Source organism: Triturus cristatus, chromosome 7 (assembly GCF_964204655.1).
Source record: "Triturus cristatus chromosome 7, aTriCri1.1, whole genome shotgun sequence".
Lineage (NCBI taxonomy): Eukaryota > Metazoa > Chordata > Amphibia > Caudata > Salamandridae > Triturus > Triturus cristatus.
In genome coordinates, this window is record NC_140590.1 from 1,034,206,463 (window position 1) to 1,034,230,034 (window position 23,572).

A 23,572-nucleotide genomic window follows, 5' to 3' on the forward strand; every position below is an offset into this window, starting at 1 on the left:
TGCAGCGCGCAATGTAATTCTTTTTCTTTATTTATTTCTTTACTCAACTCCGTTCGGTCCAATTCTGGAGTTTACTACCCCCCACCCTGCCCTCCCCTCCCCCCGGCCCACTGCCCCGCAGCACTCTCTCTCGAGAATCCGCTCCTGTCTGAGGCACTGTTATACATCCCAATTTGCGAGTTGCAAATTGGTGAGTCGTACATCAGGCCCTGAATGTGAAAAGGGATTGAGGGGGGCATATGAAGTAGGATAGAAATATGGTTAGGATGTGGGAATATGTAGATTGAATGTTAGGTTATAGAAGTTGAAGTAAATCATCTATGTAACTCTATAATTCTGACATGTTTTGAAAAAGAAATGCCAGTGTGAAGTTTATTCTATTTACAGTAAAAATGATTAACGCTAAGATGCACACTCACAATTTTGTCCCCCCTCCTCCTTTTCATGAACTGCTTGACAGATCTGTACAAAACTTGCCATGAAGGAATCAAAGTGGATTCACGTTTTTCGGAAAGTTCCGTGCTGATTCTTCGAAGTGCCCCAAAATTATTTGAAAAACCAAAATGTGGATTTCTAATGGAAACTTCGACTCTGCCGTAACTAAATGGCACCGCTTAGCACATCTGCATACAACTTTACCTCTTAGAATTGAAGGAATAGGATCTGTTCTCTCTTATTAACTGAAGTGCCAAAGTAAAGCTGCGCGTTTTGGGGGTGACTGTACTTTATTAAGTGCAATGATTAGTGAGCACCGCTTGAAGCAACATAAGTCTGCATACTGCAATTCACAAGCATAAGACGCATGCATCCTACACTGGCTCGAATAGTGTCAAGTGAAAACAAGGCAAACACTATGCTGGTTGGACAACCATGTTGATCCGGGATTGGCGAGGAACCTGAGTTATATTACAATAGAAGAGGTGCAATATTATAGAAATTACAAGTGAAAAGCAGAAACCACACTTAGCAAGTTTTACAAAATCTAGCCTAAAAGCGGCAGAATAGATGGGATTGGTGTTAGTTGTTTGCATTGCAGGTGTTATCATTTTTACCACTAAAATAAATGACTGTACGCCCCTAAGTAGCTTGCTCACTATTTTACTAGAAGAGCAGGAGAGTTGCTAATTTCCAAAAATGTTTGGCTACGATTTGGCCAACCAAATAAATGCCATTTGCTCAACATCCACCACATTCTGGATATCGCTTGAAATGCAGAAACCTTTGACATCAAGCTATGAAATGTGTTTAAAAGCAAAGGTGTCATGAATTTTGCAAAAGTCCATGGGGTATAACAGCAACAACCGGCGATAATTATCGCTAAGCGCACTTAGCGCTAGGATTATTATCGATGGTTAGCATGGATTTTTATCGCTGAGATAACGTGCTATTAGCAACGCTTATCTCAAAACCGAAAAAAATCCTCGCGCTAACTGCCAAACGTGAGATTATCGCTGGAATCCCAGCGATAATCCCGCGAAGTTTGGCGATAGCTTGCTGATAGCTTGCTGATAGGGACTCGCAAATTTAGCCATGATATCCACTTTCCATAGGATATCATGACTAAGTCAGTTTCAAAGCAGGCGTAAGGAAAGTAGCGATAACAGAGGTTATCAGTACTTTTCTTGTTGTTATGCTGCGTTGCGTGAGGCTTGATAATAGGAGAAATGTCGCTTAGCGACATTTCTCCCGTTATCCTGGGGAGGAACGCCCACTTTGGATCTGAGAGATGCAAAGATGGGCGTTAAGGAAAATGGTGATAAGGCAAGGTTTCACGCGATATTGTGGCCTTGCTGATATAGCGAGAACGGCCGCCAAAGCGGCGATAATTTTTTATCGCCGCCTTGTAGATATGCCCCCATATTAGCTATCCAAGAGTTAGCCAAATTGGACTCCATTGCATTCTGACGCGCTCCACATTCTATAAAAAGAAAATAGCATATCTGGAAAGGTGCATGCAGTTAGATAACACATATGCTGTAAAAAAAAAAAAAATGTTTATGTACTAAATGTCAGGAGTTTATTTATTAGGAGGTGAAAATTGTGTTTGGTGAAAGCAAAGTCATGAAACTCAAACAATAGATCATGTTCCAGACTGAAAACATTAATTTTACGTTTCTTGTTGGCAAAATTTGACAGGAAATAAAATTGAATCTTTTACCTTTCAGTAGATGATTTAAAATCTACATGTTTCCTTGTGAAAACGCATAATTTCTGTACACGTGAACATGTTTTTCTCATATTGTTTAGGATTTTACAGGTTTCTGTACTTGAAAGACATGCTGGGATAGAGCAAGCTTTAATATTGGACAAACGCACGAAACTCTATCAGTTATGTAGACTAACTGTTAATGCGCATCTTCCATCTTTTAGACATTTATGAGTACCAGACACCAGAATCGCAGTAGCCCGCTTCACACAGTACGGCTTCCATGCGCCATCTAGTGGTGAAAGACAGGAATTGTGCAGGGAGTTTTCTGCAAATTAACGTCTGGAATTGCACTCTTGGAACACACATCGACAAGGCTCACTCATCTAAACAAGTCTGGAAGAACAGAACATATGACATCCACATCGCCAACCAAAACACTGCACTTTTCTGTTGTAACATTCACTTAACCATATAATCAAACCTCGTTCTCTAGCCCGTAGCAGGGCAACGTTCTTTTCACTCTGTCACAAGGAAAGGGAGCGGACAGGTTTGGTTGCAAATTGGCAGCCTTGAAATTCTGCTTGAATTTGGGAGATCTTGCTTGAAATCGGTGAACATAAAAAGAGGCCGTTAATACGCGAGGCGCGCTCGGAGGTTTTTGCGCATGTTCATTTCTGGGATACAAAGCTCCAGTTCATGTGACACAGGAAGGGGTGGTTCCGAAAGCTCGCTTAGGGGAGAAGATGTAGCCTAACAGCTAGGGCGGTTGATCTCAGAGTCTCAGCAATGATGCTCAACATCCTGTGATCCTGGGCAAATCACTTAATCTCCCACTACCTAACAAAAATGAATGTGTCGTTGTGTAACACGACTGGTGCTCGTGTAAAGCGCTCTGATACCTCATGGTGAAGTTCGTGCTTTGTAAAAATACGGGGAAAAACTGCTTAAACCTCTGGCGCATAAACATAGGTGGAAACGTTACTGGCATCTTCTCAGGTTACAGTTTTAATGGCAGGTAAATCATCCATACGCGAATGTTAATCTGCTTTTTTCCTGCTGCTGTCTCACACCTTATCATAAAAGGTGCCTACGTTATGTATGCAGGGGCGTAACACAGGCCCCCGCATCCCCCGCAGTGCGGTGGGGCCCCCAAGCTCCAGGGGGCCCCCTCAGCACTGCACTTCGGCCGGGGAGCTCCCGATAGAGTCCGGAGGGGGCCGCTCCACGTACCTTGCAGGGGGGCCCCCTCAAATATCGTTACGCCACTGTATGTATGTCTCGAGTGCTCACGTGCTCACAATCATTCCATCATCTAAGCTCTGAAATCTAAGTATTCGTTTCCAGAACTATAACTATTCTCACCTTCCTTGAAAGCGCACTGATGGTTGACTGGACAGCGTCTGCGTATATAAAAACAGCATTCAAAAAGTGCAATGAATTCAGATGCAGTGTTGAAAGTTCATGAATACAACATATGTTTCAAAGGAAACCACTCAGACAAAATCTGACACATTAGCAAGGATATTCAATTCTGAGATCCTGCAGGAGCAACAAAAGATTAAGGAATTCTTCAATTCAATGATATGATAAATCACATCAATAAAGATATTGATGAACAAGGTGCTACATGTGGCGGCGCAGTGAAAGTGAAGAGAACTAAAAAAGTTCAAACGTTTTTTTAGTGCGCATAAACACAGTAGTCTTAACCAAAAAGACAACAATTTGAAAAAAGAACCCTAAAGCAAAACAGATCAAAATGGGTTTTTCAAGGTCTAATCATTAATTAATATGTGGTTAAGACAGAACAGTTGATGTTTCGATCCCTAGAGTTCATTCACCAGGGTCTTTCTCAGGACAAAATAGTAGCAACCTGAACCAAAAAAAAACAAAGATAATGTAATCCATTTAGTGTATGAAACCTTCAATGTCCTACGAAATTTGCCACCAGTGAGCTAGGCTGAGTTCTGCACACATGCCAAGAAAAACATGAGGACAGCGTAATTTATTCCGCTATCGCACCCCCGGTGTGAAGCAGTCATAACTCGTAGGTCTGAAAGGTCAATCTCAGCATTTAAGAGAAAGTTCAGGCATTTTGGAATCTGATGTTGTCACATAAAATCTGTCCGCTCAAACAGGTAATGATTGGTAATACTATTGGGACAATAATAGATTGGGCCTAAGAATGCGAATGAGCAAATAACAAATATTATTTAAATTAAGGGATAAAAAATGGGTTTTAATTTACCTTCCTTGTGGTAAAAAAGTACTGCTTCACACGCAGGCCATAATATAATAGGAGCAAAAAATATTGAGTCAAAATTTTGTGATGCCAAGGCGGAAACCAAGTATCCTTTACTCTTCTATCCTGTAGCGTAAAGTATGTGGCATGAGAGAACATGCCCAGTCAGAAAGGGACTCTCATCTAACCACCTGCAAGTACTTCAATTAAGTCAGGTCAGGCATAGCAACCTGTGGCTGGGAGAGCCCAGCTATGTACCAATTTTTACACATAGACACTGTGCTGCATAGTCACCTGGAAGCCATCATGCCCATAACTGGCATTCTCATGATGTTAGGAGCAGTGCAACTCACTATCAAGAGTGCAGGGAATTGTGTTAAACTCACTGCCAAGCACCATGGTTGAAATTGGGTGATATATATTGCTATTGTAAGTGAAATTGAATTCCAAAACATTCTGGCTACTCTGGCCCATTACAAGTGGGCTGGTAATCCTGTTCCAGCTCAAACCTTGTGTTTTTGGCAAAGCTGGATTGCAAGTCTCCCAGTATTTTGGGGCACATATTCAGCTGCTAAAAGCCCATGGAATATGTGCCTGGAAAAGGGCCTGGATTGTCAGAAAAACAAGTGGAAAACAGTGCAGTATTTCTAGAACATGCCTGTAAATCTCCACTCTGGGCACAAAACATTTAATTGCCCAGTTATGGTGCAGTAATACTGTCCAATAAGGGTGATACTCCGTGTAGCATTAACACACACTAGTTACCTGGCCACATATAAAGCATGTAAATATATGCATCTTTGAAAATGATTCAACCAAATGTCAGATATTGTTGGTAAACTTGTTGCCATATAACCCCAAGAACATGAGGTGCAACTAAGGGCCTGATTACCAGCAGAAGCATTATTTATTGCCCTTGATGAATAATGATACCACAAGGTACATGGTTTATCAGGTGTGATACATAACACCTCTTATGAGTTTATGGGGAATAACATGCGGATGTTGGTGTTTAATGCACCAAAATCCACATTATATGGTAAATACCATATGTTTCCCCTGCTAGACCTGCCAAAATTTAACAAATGCTGGTTTATTTGACGCATTAGATAATTATCAGATGCATTAAATAAAACCCAACTCGTTATTGCGTCCCTTGCGTAAACAGGGGTTACGCTTTGGACTGAATTTAACAAACCACTCTTACTTAGGCCCTCTGTGTCACTTACAGCCTCCAGAGTCTGGGTGGTTCATATATTACTGGAGTCTATGGTTACATTTTAGGGTCCCAAAATGGCAGCCATGGGTGAAAAAACTGCTGAGGCTTTCCCAGTTATGAAATCAATTTTTTAGGCTAGTTTTTTTTTTATAACATTGCAGTATTGTAAGGCATAGGAAATAACAAGTCCAAATTCAACATCAATCTAGTACCAGCGACAAGACCAGATGCTCTTAATTACACCCTCCATTTTGCTTTTTTGCGGTACAAGTCCACCTTCTCAAACAAGACCACATTTAAGATCGTCGGAGAATTCGACATGACGTCACTCCATCAATAACCTAATCCGTCTCGAGCACGATTCACAGAGCATTGAATGAAAACTCATGCTGCATCCTGCGATATATATTCAGTGAAACAAGATGACAACTTTGGCAATAATGCTTTCCTAATTATTAAAAATAGCGGTAAACTAATGGTCAAGGTTAATGGTCCATGAATATGAATTATGTGTCTGCCTCTGTCTTTGGGCAGGCAGGAATAAAAGCAAAAAGCTGCACATATGGAAAAGTGGAGTAAAATGTCAAAACATAGAAAGAACTGAAATAGAGATTGCAGTTTGCCAGCAATACAAACACAGTACAAAAGCAATATAGACAAAAGTCCATAGCAAATGATTAGAGTTCCCCTCATGGCCCATCATTTTAAGTTACACTAGAATATTGATGTAGGATACCGCTGGGTTTTTAATTCTGGGGTGCAGGAATACTTGATCTTCCAAATTTTGGCTGGAAAAGTGTGATTGCCTCCAAACTCAGATTGAGTGCCTAAATCTATGGATTGAAAGACAAAGGCAGTGCAGACTTCTTTGGTAGCTCTCAGTGAAGGGACTTGTGTTTTAATAACAAAACAACATCACGTTTAGCACAATTTAAGGTTTTAGAAGAGCTTCGAAGTGATAATGTGCATTGGGTTTAGTATATTATGGATCACTGACAAAATGTGGAAAACAACAATAGCAAATCGTTTTTGGTATATTGTATTTTTAAATATTGTATTATTTTTCAGCAAGCACTGCCTGTAGTAACTCTGAGCTCAGAGTAGATGTGGCTGATAAAGTAAAAAGTGATTCTATCTTAATTTGCGAAGAAAATATAGGTCCTACCTGTTGTGTCGGAGAGCTGTTTGAGGAGGAGTCTGGGTGAAAGTGTAGTTCCGCTCATTATTAATGTCGGTGTTCATGAATTCTTCAAGGTGTGTTTAACCACTGATCACCTTACGAACAAAGCTAGAAATTCACAACTCAGATCACAGTTTTGCTTTGCTTTAGACGTTAATATCCATCTATTGGATCAATCAGAAATAATATTCCCTTTTTTATTGGCAGAAGATTTTTATTCTCCATGCAGTCTGATTGCTAATAAATTTATATAAAATAGTAAAAAAGTAATTGAATATGAAAAAAGGATTAATGAACACGATTAGCATTAGCTTTTGGAAAATGGAAAATTACATGTAAACTAATTTGAAAAAATAGCGCAAATGTTGGAGTTAGGATGAGCTTTAGGGTAAGGTTAAGAAGGCCTTACATTTATTTAGGGTGACGGTAAAGCTTAATGTAGGAATTAATTAATTTGTTAAATTAAACTTTCTTACGTTAAACTAAATATAATTTATTACATTTCAATTATATGTATAAATATTGTTATATGAACATTAAAAAATTTCAAAACCACCAGCGGATTTGTAATACTCCACAAAAATGGCCTTTTCAGAGTAATATGAGTATTTCAGAGCAATTCTACCTTAATCAAAGGATGTTTCTGTAGAGGAGAATAAATAAAGGACTATAAATGGAAAAAACAGTTTTTACCTCCACTAAAATAATTTCAACACCCCCTTGACAAATCTGCACAACCTTTCACATGACTAAACTATGTTGAATGCATCAAGCAACTCAGTTTCAAAGGAAAATGCAAACAACTATGTCAGCGCCATTTGTAGTGGAATCTGCGGCCATGGGCAGTGGGTGTAGGGCATAGACACGCTTACTGTCGGGTTCAAATCATTCCACTGCGTTGGGCCTTCAACTCTTGGGATTCTGAGTCATTGTTTCAATCTCTTGAGGGTTTATTGAGTGTTCTGGTGCTTTGTCGCTCATCGTCATGTTTTTGGGTATGGCAATCCCTTGCCTAATAATATTGATGCGGTGTCAGGAATCTGAGCCTAGATACAGAGTTAAGGGTATTTACCGGGATCATGGAAATCAGTATTACCAGGGGAGGATAGATGCATAACTGTTATTATACAACTGGGGAATAATAAACATGAAGAGGAAATTAATTCCTGCCTAAATAAGAAAAAGTCAGAGTTCACACCACTGGCCTGCTGGGGTAGCCACAACACGAAGAGACACTGAATTATGCTTTTGTGCATTCATGAAGGAGTGTGTTTTGATGTAACCTACAGTAGGCATGTCCTCCATGGTGTATGGGATTTGCTGTCCATGCAGGGCCGGCTCTAGGGTGGTGCAACCGGTGCAGCCGCACTGGGCGCTGACCTAGAGTGGGGGCACTGACCTCGGGGGTGCTGCGTGTAACAATAATTTACAATTTAAAAGCACCTGCTACAGAGTTCCTTGTGCATTCAGCTTTCAGGCAGCAATATAAATGTCATGATAACTCTAGTGGTTACTGTTCCTGCTAGAGAGAGACATTGAAGGTTTCTTCAGTGACAGTTTTAACTCACCATAAAGTAGTGCAGAGGGTTAATATGCCTGCTGCAAAGAACAGATCTGTATTATATGCAGACAGATGAGTCGATCAGTAAAGCCAGCATTTACCAGCGCTTTTAAACAACTTAAATGTATTTGAGAGAGGGCTATGGAGAGATGACGGTCACTTTTGCTGGGTGGTAGTAAGGGAATCCGAGGAGGAAGTCATACTGGGTGGTGCCAAAAAAGATTGTTGTGCCTGGTGCCGCCAGCGCTAAAACCGGCCCTGTGTTCATGAGATCAATTTCCTGAGCTGATTAGGGAAATCAGATGTAGATTTGTTTGAGCATCATCCTAGTTTCACACACTTCTACATGTTGGCGCTTGTTTCTCCAGTTTTAGATAGATATGCTCTTTGTGCTCATTGACACTGGGAGCAACAAGTGACACGTGAGTAGACTATCACCCCATGTAAAAGAAGACCCAATACCATAGAACTTTGCGTGTCTGTCATAAATACAGTATTCGGGGGAATAAATTAAGAAAGGCACTCATTACGTTTTAAACCCTTTATGGACAGCGAGCTATCACATGCTTTACAGCTGTCACACTGGGATCTGGTCTCTGCAAGTGGCAGATGTGTGATGACATTAACAATGCTTCAAATTATTCTGAGCTGTTTTGTACTTACTTTCAGACCTCTAATGCCATACTCGTAAATAAACTAATGTGTACAAAAGAAGCTTGGATGTTGTCATCAAATGCCATTTGAGATGTCTTCAGTGATGTCATAAATGATGTCATATAACATGTCATAAGTGATGTAATATATGAGTTCATAAGCAGTTTATGACATCATCCAATGAGTGTGCTATTTATTTTTTATAGTTTATATAGTGGTAGGTAAGTGCCATATTATTATCATACCTAATTTTGTAGAGCCTGTGTCCAGCTAATGGGTGTAACTGTTTACAAAATGCATGTGCTTCTAATGCATCATAAGTGTGTACAGGTGTTAAACACGCGAGAAATATTTCCATTGAAGAGTAACTCTGTGTGTAGGTGACAGTTAACAAATTGTGTTCATTATGTCCACATATGTTTTTTTGGTACTCCAGAAAAGGTTCCAGCATGGCAAAGATGCTACATACTGCATACTAATTATTGTAAGTAGTCTTGCGTTATTAGACAGAATCGTTTCAGCATGACTATGTCTACTCAACATAGAAGACTATGTCCACCAGGTATTAAGGTACCTGTTTTACTTCAGAAGATAGGCTGTCTGTAACAATTTCACCACAGCATGAAGGGTGCAGGTAGTATAATATTTATCATCTTCAGGCGTTGCTTATTTTAAACGAATAGTATCCTTTTTGCCCAGTGTTACATAGAGTGTACACTGCACTTAATACATACTTTTTAATACTCTGTAGTGTATTTCTCATGAGAGTTTCACTGTCTGCAAACAGTCTGGTACAGGGTAAACTCTCTCCATATGGTCAATGCTATTCACAGTTCCCAATATCTTACGTATATCGACTTCATTTCTCCATGTATGTTTGGTTACAGATAAAAGCTGTCTGTAGAAGGGTATTTCTTTTGGAACAGACTTTCAGTTTTTTTAGGAACATGGCTGTCTCTGTACATTTGCATACAGATTGAACGCCTCATGCATTTAGGGTTTCCTATATATATGTGGTTGATTGCTAGTGTGAACTACGCTACCTGTGAAGTGTAAGTTATAGGGTCAGTGTGGCACATAACCCATGCTTTCTACACCTAAGGGAGTTGTTCTGTGATGACAGTAATGATTCCTCATATTCTTCTGAGCTATTTTGTATGTACATTCAGAGCTTTAATGCTTTTCCTATTTGTACCGCAATGTGTACAAAAGATGCTTGGATGACGTCATCAGTGATGTTCGAGAGGTCATGAGTGATGTAATAAAGGAAGTCATAGAACATGTCATGAGTGATGTAATATGTGAGGTCATAAGCAGTGCATGGCGAGGACACAGGTTGTAGTTAGCTCTGCTAACTATAACTGGTGAATTTCCGTGGTTTGTTTTAAAAACAGATATTTTTATCACATCTAACTACAATGTTATTTAAACCTTTTTTTCCAGTGAATTTCTAGTTTTTTTAAATGTAAAGTAATATTTAATTTCCAAACAAAGATTCTTCTGTGTGGGCAGGGAAATAAGATCAAAAGTGTGCAACCAGCCGACTGGAGCATTTTAAAGTTCCTGCCTGCTGGGAGTGGCCTTGGTGTTTGCTTATGCTTAGCGGGAAATACAAAAATTCTCCCATTAAGCAGGAGCAAAGACAGGTTTTCCTGTTCATGCCGGTGCAGGCAGGGAAACTGGTTTGTCCCGGGTGTGGGATACCCGGGACACAGCTACTGAGCCGGCCTTGGAGGATGTGGTCCCCGGGCCATTAATGGTTCAGGGAGGGGTTCCGCATGGCCCCCTACCTTAAAGTAATCAGACCAGGGGGTGGGCTCTCTGGGGCCTTTTGAGGCTCGGGTAGGAGGGCTGTTAGACTCCTCCCCATATAAAGTAATTTTGGCCCCAGGGGTGGGTTCCCCGGGGGCCTAAACTTAGTGAATGTGGCCTGGCTGCCATTTTTTTCTGATATTGCGGGAGTCCCATGAGATCATGGCATTTTTTGCAGATTTGTTTTCCATTTTGGTCCTGGTGGTGTCCCTCTGGGTCACCTCAATGGGGCCTAAGGGGTCAGAGTATCGCTAATTGCTCCCTTATATTATTTTTGTTCAACTTTAGGACAGGGAACATTGTTCCAGAGTCCTGTATTGGATGCCAGCAACGTTTTTCTCATCTTGGTGGCAGCCAGTCAGAAAGCTCGCTCCCACTGGAGTATGGCTCCCACAGTAGCGAGGTTGCCCAATGTAAATAAAGCTGCCTGGGCCAATCAGAACGCTCTAATTTTAAACTGGTGCTCCTCTCGTGGACCCAACCTTCTGGATATACAATTGTTATGTTATGTTATGTTATGTTATTTATTCTTTTGTATAGCGCACGGCTACTCAAAAAGAGTGTCCCGGCGCTTTTTTTGGAAAAGGAAGGCTGCAACACAATAACATAACACCATTAAAAGAGAATGCCAGACAAATACATGCAAGAAAAACAAACTACTGGGTAAACAGCCAGGTTTTAAGGCTTTTTCTGCTAATAGGCTGGTAGCTCCCCGCAGAGTGAGCGGCAGAGAGTTCCACAACTGTGGCGCCAGTAGTCCAAAAGAACGGCCACCCAGGCGAGCTCTCTTCACGCGCGGAACAACCGCCAAAAACAAAGATTCCGACCTCAAAGACCGGGTCGGCTGATAAAAGACCAGTCTCTTTTGAAGATACTTAGCTCCCACCGCGTGGAGAGCTTTGTAGGCCAGAGTCAGAGCCTTGAAGGCGATCCGCTTCCGGATAGGGAATTATAATTGTGCCTTCATTTCTCAAAAACTACTGAGCAGATTTACACCAAATCACAAAAAGCACACTCTGTGGACCAAGATCTAGCTTCCTGCCAATTTTGGATTAATTCCGTTCAGCTTTTTTTCTGTAGCCTTGTCTAAAGAACTCTATGAAAAATGCATGGGAATTTTGTGTTTTGGGACCCTCCTTTTCTCCTAGCCCCCACTTGATGGATTACCCTGAAAATTTCCATGCACAAACTAGTGAAAAAGTAGCACTTTTTTTGAAAGTTTTGTGGAAATTCGTCAAACGGTGCCAAATTTCTTAACAACACATAAAATGCTTTTCCTATGGAAAAGCAATCCAAACTATAACTACCTAGTGCAGATCGCCACTAGGTAAAATATATATAGATATAGATAGCTTTTACCCACTGGGGTGTTCATTCTGGGCAAAACTCACGAGTAATAAACAGCACTACTACAGGAACCAGAAGGCTGCAGGAGCGGCCACTCCCACTGGGGCGAGTTCGAGAATATAATTAACAGCACCATTTATGCCTGTGAACATTGCTGTACCAATGCCAATGATTAAGGGGAAATCTGAAACGCGTCTGGCCAAGGTCGTTGATGATTTTAAAGCCTGTTTTCCTGACGGAATGACTCTGCAGCATTTAATTAAAAGCGTGCATCTAATACTTGCCTGGAGGCTCTTCCATGGGGGTAACTCTTGTGTTTGTGGATATATATATATATATGTGTATATATATATATTCACTTAAAAAACAATAGGTTTCACACATGTTATAGTTAGCTGGACATTTCCCTCGTAAAAAACCAATGAAATTCCCCCGTTATAGTTAGTGCAGGCAACTATAACTCACGTGACCGCAATCCTCTGCTGATGACGTCAGATATTACATCACTGTATTTAGACACCTATTTACCCATGTCTTCTTCCATTAATCTTTAGCTATACATATATTACAAATATTTATTTTTCAGAAAGACACATATGTAATCAGTGATGTAATATCTGACGTCATCAGCAGCAGAGGATTGCGGTCGCGTGAGTTATAGTTGCCTGCACTAACTATAACGGGGGAATTTCATTGGTTTTTTACGAGGGAAATGTCCAGCTAACTATAACATGTGTGAAACCTATTGTTTTTTAAGTGAATTTGCAAGGTTTTTTAAATGCTAATTCCTAACTATAACGTGTGTGAAACCTATGGTTTTTTAAGTGAATTTGTACGGTTTTTTAAATGCTAAGTTATGTATTTATTAATATAATTTTTTTTTCAGGTTTTTCACCGTGCGCGCACTGTGCGCGCACTGTGCACTTCGCGCACCGTGCACTCACTGTGGGCATTCGGTGCGCTTAGCGCACCGAGCGCCCACTATGCGGTGTGCGTGCCGTGCGCGCACGGTGCGCGCACCCCGTGCTTTTTTGTCAAAAAAATAAATGTTTTTTTCGCCCTTGGGGGTCCTTCAGTGACCCCCTGACAAAGGCTAGGGGGTCAGGAACTGTCCACCCTGCCCCCTTTTCATGTTCTCCTCCTTTGTTTTTCACTGCCTCAGACTGCGAGAGACAAAATGGTGGCCGACACTTCCTGATTTCGACCGATTCGAATGTTTACTGACATCTAACAAACAATCAGAATTGCGCTCGCGCACGTCACAGTGTGCGCAACCTGCGCGCACGGTGCACGCTTATAGATATATATGTACTTTTAACTGAAATTTTCTCAGGAACTACTGAACAGATTAACTCCAGATATTCAAAAGGCACATCCCTGACCTGAGGACTACCTCTCTGCCAAATTTCAAGTAATTCTGTTCAGCCGTTCGGGCTGTACCTTGGACTAAAGGTCCCTATGGAAAAATGCATGGGGAAAACGCGTTTTGGGACCCCCTTTTTTCTCGGCCCCTGCTTGACTAATCACCCCGAGACTTTCAGGGTAGCAGCGGAGCGGAGCGCCCCACCTATTTTGAAAAATTCGCGAGGATTCGTCAACCGGCGCCAAAGTTATTCAAAATAGAATTTTCAGATTTCCTATGGAAACACGGTCCTAACTATAGCTATCTACTGGCGACGTCCAGTAGATAATATATATATATCTATATCTATATATATATCTATATATATATATCTATATATATATATATATATCTATATATATATATATATATATATATATATATATATATATATATAACCATATTACCTACTGGCGGTCGCCAGTAGGTAGTTATAGTTAGGACCCCTTTTCCATAGGAAAACCTCAACATTCTATTTTGAATAACTTTGGCGCCGGTCGATGAATCCTCGCGAATTTCTCAAAATAGGTGGGGCGCTACGCTCCGCTCCTACCCTGAAAGTCTCGGGGGGATTCGTCAAGCGGGGGCTGAGATAAAAGGGGGGTCCCAAAACGCGTTTTTCCCATGCATTTTTCCATAGGACCTTTAGAACGAGCTACAGCCCGAACGGCTGAACAGAATTACTAGAAATTTGGCAGAGAGGTAGTCCCTAGGTCAAGGAAGTGCCTTTTGTAGGTTTGGTGTAAATCTGTTCAGTAGATTCTGAGAAAATAGCCTTTAAATCAATATATATATCTGAGCCCGCTTACGGTACGCTTACCGTACGCTTACCGTAAGCGTACGGTGGCGTGCGCGAGCGCGATTCTGATTGGCTCTTAGATCTTAGTAAACATTCGAATCGGCCGAAACCAGGAAGCGCCGTCCGCCATTTTGTCTCTCGCACTGAGTGTTGTTTATCAAACATGATGGCCAAAAACATGTTACGGGGCTGTTTTGACAACTCCCTCCCACATAGTCATGTTGAGGGAGTCCCCAAACATCCCCCAAGAGCAAAAACGGTTTTATTTTTTTTTCGGCAATTTCGCCGAGTACGCTTACCGTACGCTTACCGTAAGCGTACGGTAAAAAAAAAAAAAAAAAAAAAAACACTATCCACACTTACCCCACCCCCTGTGCTTTTGGTGGCCGTAGGCCACCAAATGTACAGGGCTTATTAATAGGTAAAAAAAACTAAATTTTGGCAACATGAAATTATAAAATCGAAATAAAAAAAACACTATCCACATTGACCCCACCCCCTGTGCTTTTGGTGGCCGAAGGCCACCAAATGTACAGGGCTTATTAAAGTTGATAAAAACCGTGCACGGAACGAACTGCGTTAAGTGGGCGCGCACGCTTTGAATGGCGTAAAGTAACTTAGCATTTAAAAAACCGTACAAATTCACTGAAAAAACCATAGGTTTCACACACGTTATAGTTAGGAATTAGCATTTAAAAAACCTTGCAAATTCACTGAAAAAACCATAGGTTTCACACATGTTATAGTTAGCGGAAATTTTACTGATAAAAAACCAGTGAAATTGCCCCGTTATAGTTAGTGCTGGCAACTATAACTCACGCGACCGCAATCTTCTGCTGATGACATATGTGTCTTTATGAAAAAAAAATATTTGTAATATATGTATAGCTAAAAATGTATGGAAGAAGACATGGGCAAATAAGTGTCTAAATACAGTATTAGCATCAGCAGAGGATTGCGGTCGCGTGAGTTATAGTTGCCAGCACTAACTATAACGGGGCAATTTCACTGGTTTTTTATCAGTAAAATTTCCGCTAACTATAACATGTGTGAAACCTATGGTTTTTTCAGTGAATATATATATATATATATATATATATATATATTACCTACTGGCGGTCGCCAGTAGGTAGTTATAGTTAGGACCCCTTTTCCATAGGAAATCCGCAACATTCTATTTTGAATAACTTTGGCGCCGGTCGACGAATCCTCGCGAATTTCTCAAAATAGGTGGGGCGCTACGCTCCGCTCCTACCCTGAAAGTCTCGGGGGGATTCGTCAAGCGGGGGCTGAGATAAAAGGGGGGTCCCAAAACGCGTTTTTCCCATGCATTTTTCCATAGGACCTTTAGAACGAGCTACAGCCCGAACGGCTGAACAGAATTACTAGAAATTTGGCAGAGAGGTAGTCCCTATGTCAAGGAAGTGCCTTTTGTAGGTTTGGTGTAAATCTGTTCAGTAGATTCTGAGAAAATAGCCTTTAAATCAATATATATATCTGAGCCCGCTTACGGTACGCTTACCGTACGCTTACGGTACGCGTACGGTGGCGTGCGCGAGCGCGATTCTGATTGGCTGTTAGATCTTAGTAAACATTCGAATCGGCCGAAACCAGGAAGCGGCGGCCGCCATTTTGTGTGTTTCACTCAGAAAAAAAAGAGTGAAAACAAGAAAAGGGGGCAATGAGGAGAGTTACAGACCCCCTTACATTTGTGAGGGGGTCAAAGAAGGACTGTAAAGTACAAAGAAAACATTTATTGATTTTTAAAAAAATCACGGGGTACGCGTACGGTAAGCTTACGGTAAGCGTACGGTAGAAAAAAAAATAAAAAAAAAAAAATGAAATTCAGATTCAAGTGTTTAGATATTAGGGGGCTCTAAAAAGAGCCGTTGTGTTTATGAAATGATTTTTTAGTGGTACCTACAAGTAAGTACCGATGCAGAGTCTAAGGTTCAAGAGGAAGACTCTGTTCCCTTCATCATTGAAGTGCACACCATCTCCTCTATAAATGTCTTGCATGTCATAACGCAAGTTGTTGTGGTAAATGGCACCCATACCATAGTCACGGAGGAAAGCAGAAACAGATTTGTTGACGTGCTTTCTTGCTTTGTCAATCTGCGGACAGAAATGATTGGACCAGTTCCATTTTTGCCTTTGGCATATGTTGGAAAACACAAAGGCAGTTTTAGGGAAAAGTGAAAACAGTTGTGCAAAGGTGTCCTTCATAAGCATTTCCAGACCTACCCCAGTCAAAGTGCCTAGGTCATTGCCACCACAGTGCACTATTATGAGGTCAGGGTGTTGGATTTGCATGAAGGATTTCACCAATGGCATCAATTGGTGCCACTTTAACCCTCTCTGACCAATCCATTTAATGTCTACATTTGGCAAAGCAAGGTATCTCACCATATCTGTTTTCTCTGCAAACTTTTCACTCCAGAAGACATAGCTGTGCCCTACAATCCACACTGTGAACATCTTCAAAGGAGAACTGGATGCACTCAGGAGGTGTCTTTCAGTAGAATGGCAATATGAAAAGAAAGACAGTTTGGAAATGGAGGCATACATATTTTTTTCAAAACAAAAAGAACTGATTGGCTGTTTCATACCATTCTAGAATAAAAACTAGGCTGTATGTGTAAATTAATAGAAGCATGTTTTGTATTGGTACAAAAAAATGTGTTACCAAAGAACAGTACTATGGATTTGCTGTTAGGTTTGAAAAGTCAAGCACTCTTGCTCTGTGGAATTGAAACATTGTGTGGCGAACTTCTGACCTAACTCCACACAGCAGTGTTCCATGAGCTGTTGCTATGGTAGCAGGCAGAAGTCAAGTTGGGGGAAGGGTACTAGGCAGAAGTCAAGTTGGGGGCAGGGTACTTTTGGAAAAGGGTTGGTTTTCAACCAATAGAAATGTGTGATTACATTTGAAAAAAAGGGGGAAGCACTGAGATTTGAAACTTACATGTATATGTGTGGAAAAATAGAGGGAAAGTTTGCCATTATCTGGTTCTGCAGAGAGGAGAGAGGTGAACAGAACAGAGATCCTGGCTCTGATAATCTGCTGTTTGAGTGCCACATTTCTTTCACAACTAACTAATTTTAAAGGTGAGGTTAGAGTTTGAGAGGAGATGTACATGGTAAATTAAGAAATGAATAATAGAAATGGAAATTCTTTTTGTTGAAGTTGCGTTTATCATTTTCTGTTTTGGGAGAAATTTAAATGTGAGGAACATGTAAAATAATATGGACTATGTTTTCACGATAAATTAAGGTGTACTGGAAAAAAAAAGAATAGTTTAAGGGTTTGAGGTTGGACTCAGTAATGCAAATACATTCAGCATCACTAAGGCTGGTTGCCCTTGCTGGAATGTAGGCAGCCACCCAGGTTACACATGGTGGTGGTCTGAAAAAGCAGTTTGGACATGTGCATTTAAAAAAATCAAAAAAGTGGTTTCATAATGTGTCAGTCTGTAAAAGTGATTTTCACTTGCCAAAAAAAAAGAGCAGTAAGTGTGCATTTAAATTGGCAAAGAAATTTCGTTTTGGGACTAATGTGAAAACATGACTCTGTGTGGAAATAGGAATTACAGGCAGAGATTTATTGCGTTTTTTTCTGGTGATTTCACAGTTGCATTAGTAGGAAAAAGGGGGAGCGATTTTTTGGGGGAAGAAGCAGACTCTTAGCACACAGCCATCTGCTTGCCATGTATAATCATGCACAGTATTTACAAGCGAGTGGGGTTTTCAGGTTTCAGTCTGTAATGCAAATACATTCAGCATCACTAAGGCTGGTTGCCCTTGCTGGAATGTAGGCAGCCACCCAGGTTACACATGGTGGTGGTCTGAAAAAGCAGTTTGGACATGTGCATTTAAAAAAATCAAAAAAGTGGTTTCATAATGTGTCAGTCTGTAAAAGTGATTTTCACTTGCCAAAAAAAAAGAGCAGTAAGTGTGCATTCAAATTGGCAAAGAAATTTCGTTTTGGGACTAATGTGAAAACATGACTCTGTGTGGAAATAGGAATTACAGGCAGAGATTTATTGCGTTTTTTTCTGGTGATTTCACAGTTGCATTAGTAGGAAAAAGGGGGAGCGATTTTTTGGGGGAAGAAGCAGACTCTTAGCACACACCCATCTGCTTGCCATGTATAATCATGCACAGTATTTACAAGCGAGTGGGGTTTTCAGGTTTCAGTCTGTAATGCAAATACATTCAGCATCACTAAGGCAATATATTCTGAAAACAGCAAAAATAAGGCAAAAATATTTTTTGAAAAATATGTAAATATGTGTACTGTATTATAAAATGTTTTAAAAATATTAATACTTTTTTTTTTACTTTTTTTTCAGATTGATATAGAAAAATTTCGAAAACTAGAACCATTTTTAAAGCTATTTTTTAAAAAAACAAATGAATAAATATTTTTTTGAGTGGGTATGGTAAGTCAATAATAATAATTGTAGTCTCTCAAGGACCTTGTAATGTGATAATTGATTTTTAGTGTTTTTTTAAAAAAAAAAAAAAATAAAGTACGCGCACCGTACGCGTACGGTAAAAAAAAAAAAAAAAAAGTTTTTAAAAACATATGTAAAAAAAAGATGAAAGATAAGGTTGGCTCTTAAAAGAACCGTTGTGTTCATGCAGGGACAGAGGAAAGAAAGAATGGGAAAATTATTCAAAGCGACAAATGTGCTGATCTATTTTGTTGTTCACTAGGGAAACACTGGTCTCCCTATGGCAAATTAGATCTTGACAAAAGGCGCATCGAATATCAACCCTTCGAAATCGAGGGTTCATTTCCAGAGGGCCAGCAAAAGGAGATGCTCCCCCCACAGATGAAGGGCTCACCTGACCTGCAGAAGAAGGAGTCAGCCCTGCAGATGATGGTCCAGGCTGAGCTGCTGTGGATGTGCTTGGTTGACTTTCTGAAGAGTTACCTCCAAAAAGTCGAGCATGTGTCCTTCTGTGTACATCCTTGAGGTGTCTCTTCATGGTATGATTCCCAAAGGAATACTTCTTGTCAGGATTACCTCTTGAAAGTACACGCTTACACAGCTTACAAGTTACTAAAGGTGCATTTACCTTTTGCTGGCCTTCAGGAAAAGTAAAATAATCCCATACATAAGAGGGCTTTTGTTTCCTCGCTCTCTGCCTCAAAACAGTGCTGCTAGTGCTAGCCTCACTCTCAGAAGAGCTCTGCTGTTCTGCCATCGTATCACAAAGACAACCCAGCTCCTTCTCCTAAGGGATCACAAGCAGAAATGAGGGGAATGGGTGTGGTGTAGGAGAGTTCTAGAACTGAAAGTAGTTTCAACCAATCAAAAGTTGTGTTTCATGATCACATGACCTACCGTACGCTTACGGTACGCTTACGGTACGCTTACGGCAAAAGTGCGCATGCGCGTAAAAAAGACACGCGCTTGCGCACATGCGCATAACAGTCACTACCCGACACTTCCGCGTAACGTGCGCGTGTAGCGTACGCGCGCACGCGTCCCACGCGGAGTACGCGCGGCTACGCAAATTGCGTAACTATACGCAAGCAGCGTAGAAAAATTACGGGCGTTGCGTAAACCGTACGCTTACCGTGAGCTTACGGTACGCGTACTAAAAAAATAATAAAAAAAAAAAAAAAATGTACTGCAAATAAATTTTACATGTTTATTTTAAAAAATATATTAAAAAAAAACATATTAAAGAATTTTAAAAATTTAACCATAGTCTTTATAAAAGGTAAGAAAATTAAAATAAAAATATGTTAGAAAAAAATAGAAGAAAAAAAAAACAATTAGCATTTAAAAAACCTTGCAAATTCACTGAAAAAACCATGGGTTTCACACACGTTATAGTTAGGAATTAGCATTTAAAAAACCTTTGAAATTCACTGAAAAAAACATGGGTTTCACACACGTTATAGTTAGGAATTAGCATTTAAAAAACCTTAGAAATTCAGTGAAAAAACCATAGGTTTCACACATGTTATAGTTAGCTGGACATTTTACTCGTAAAAAACCAATGAAATTCCCCCGTTATAGTTAGTTCAGCTAACTATAACTCGCGCGCCCGCAATGCACTGCTGATGACGTCACATATTACATCACTCATTACATGGTCAGTGACATCACTCATGACATCACTGATGACATCTCAAATGACATCACTGATGACCTCCCTGATGACATCATCCTTGTGATAGAGTGGCAGACCTCCTCTTCCCCTAATAAAACCTTTGATACACACATTCAAAAATAGAGACTAAAATTTACATAAGAATGGACATACCAATAACAGTTACAACAACCTCTTCAGTAATTCTAAGATCCACATACACATCCACTCATTCACCAACAGTCCAATACAGTCACTCATACATGTACTCACTTATCATATGTACTCATACACCTATACATCCTGTTACACAATGCCACTCATCCATAGAGCTACTCACACACATAGTCACTCATGCTAATAAAGAATCAAACATACATTTACTTGCATATACAGTTATACACACACCACCACACTTACTTCTACGGAAACTTACACATACTTAGTCTTTTAAACAATCACTTATAGAAATACATACTTATTCATACAGGAACTCTTTCAATCTCTCACTCTCACATATACTCACATATATAAACCAATAGTCACATATACTAGTTTTAAACATATGTAGTTACTCATAAAGACACTATTGAGACAGTCATTCACTCACTAACACACCCATACACACACACATCCACCCATGCAGTCCTGCACACATGCTCTGTTCAACACATACAAACAGTGAGTCACTCATTCATGCACCTATGCACTACGTAATACCCCCCACCAAACCATGCAGACACTCATACTGATACTCAAAAAACCAACTAATAACCTATATAGACACCCATGTAGCTACTCACCAACCCATGCAGCCACTTATACACAAAGTGAAAAAATGATACAGATATTTATATATTTAAACATTACTCACTAAGCCATGTATTCACTATGATACACTTAATCAGTCAGTTACACAATCAATTTTTCAAAAAGAAATCATCCATTTAGACAGTAATATACCCATTTATTCTTCCATCAACCTTGAGATATACATATATAAAACATATTTAATTTTCAGAAAAACACACATTCACTGGATGATGTCATCAGTGAGGTCATCAGTGATGTCATTTGAGATGTCATCAGTGATGTCATGAGTGATGTCACTGACCATGTCATGAGTGATGTAATATGTGACGTCATCAGCAGTGCATTGCGGGCGCGCGAGTTATAGTTAGCTGAACTAACTATAACGGGGGAATTTCATTGGTTTTTTACGAGTAAAATGTCCAGCTAACTATAACATGTGTGAAACCTATGGTTTTTTCACTGAATTTCTAAGGTTTTTTAAATGCTAATTCCTAACTATAACGTGTGTGAAACCCATGGTTTTTTCAGTGAATATATATATATATATATATATATATATATATCCCAAATTGAAAAAGCAATCCCAGTGCGCTCTCAGGAGACAAATCCACAGACACGAAATGCAAAGGAGGGTTGTTTAATTCATTAGTGGATTAAACAACCCTCCTTTGCATTTCGTGTCTGTGGATTTGTCTCCTGAGAGCGCACTGGGATTGCTTTTTCAATTTGGGACTTTAATTACCGGCACGCTCCGCCGGAGTGTGCGCCACCTCCCCTCTGGGTCGATACAGTCGGAAGGAGCAATCTTTTGTTTATATATATATATATATATATATATATATATATATATATATATATATATATATATATATATATATATATATATATATTTATATATATATATATGTATTTATATATATATATTACAAACACTTCTTTTCTCCATGGGTTCCCTGCCAACTGGAAACGGAACGGACTCCACTTACTTGGTGCAAATTCAATATTTTCAATTTGTGCGCTGTGCCACCATGACGCATTTCGGCCTCTGAAGGCCTTGATCACCTCATGTGCCGTCATTTCCTCCCCACATTTAAAGTGTCCACTATTTTATAAAATGTATATATATATATATTCGCCCATTATAGTTCGTTGAGCTAACTATAACTCGCGCGCCCGCAATGCACTGCTGATGACGTCACATATTCCATCACTCATGACATGGTCAGTGACATCACTCATGACATCTCAAATGACATCACTGATGACATCATCCAGTGAATGTGTGTTTATGTAAAGTTTAAATATTTTTCTTATATATCTATGTCAAGGTGTATTGAAGAATGAGTGGATTTACAAGTGCCTGAAGAGATTATTTAGTAGGTGCGTGACTGACTGTATTAGTGAGTGATTGAACATGTCTTACTGAATACATGGGTTAGTGACTAAACTGTGTGAAAGTCTGCATTAGTCTCTCAGTTGGTGTGTAAGCGGCTGCATGTGTTGGTGAGTATCTACATCAGTGTCTATATGGATTATTGATTTGTTATCTGAGTATCTGTATGTGTGCCTGAGTGTCTGTGTGGGTGGGTGGGGGTGTGTGTGACTCTGTGCATAGATGTCTGAGTAGGTGATTCACTGGTTGTATGGATTCAAAAGTGCACCTGCGAAGTGCTGTATGGGTGAGTTGGTGTGTGTATGGGTGTGTTGGTGAGTGAATGAATGTCTCATTGGTATATGTGTGAGTAACTACATATGTTTTAAGGCAGTATATGTGAGTATTGGCGTATATAAATGACTATACGTGAGAGTGAGTTATTTGAAGTGTGGGTGTATAAATGAGTGTCTGCTTGTATCAGTGATTGTATAAGACATAAGTATGTGTTAGTATCTGCATAAATAAGTGATGTGGTGTGTGTATAAATAACTGAGTTGGTCTGTATAACTGTATACATGAGTAAATGGGCATGTGATTGATTCTTTGCATGACTGACTAGGTGTGTGAGTAACTCTATGGATGAGTGGCGGAGTGTGACTGTATAGGTGTATGAGTGCATATTATAGTACTGTATTGATGAGTAACTGCATGTATAAGTGACTGGATGTGTGTTTTGACATAGGAAATAGTGGGTGGTATGTAGTATCTGACCTTGTTGTGTGTATGGTATCAAAAATAGTAGTTTGTATTTTAGAGTGGGTGTATCAAAGTTTATATTAGGGCATCAGTATGTGCATCAAATTGTCCAGTGGATGATGTCATCAGTGATGTAATTTGAGATGTCATCAGTG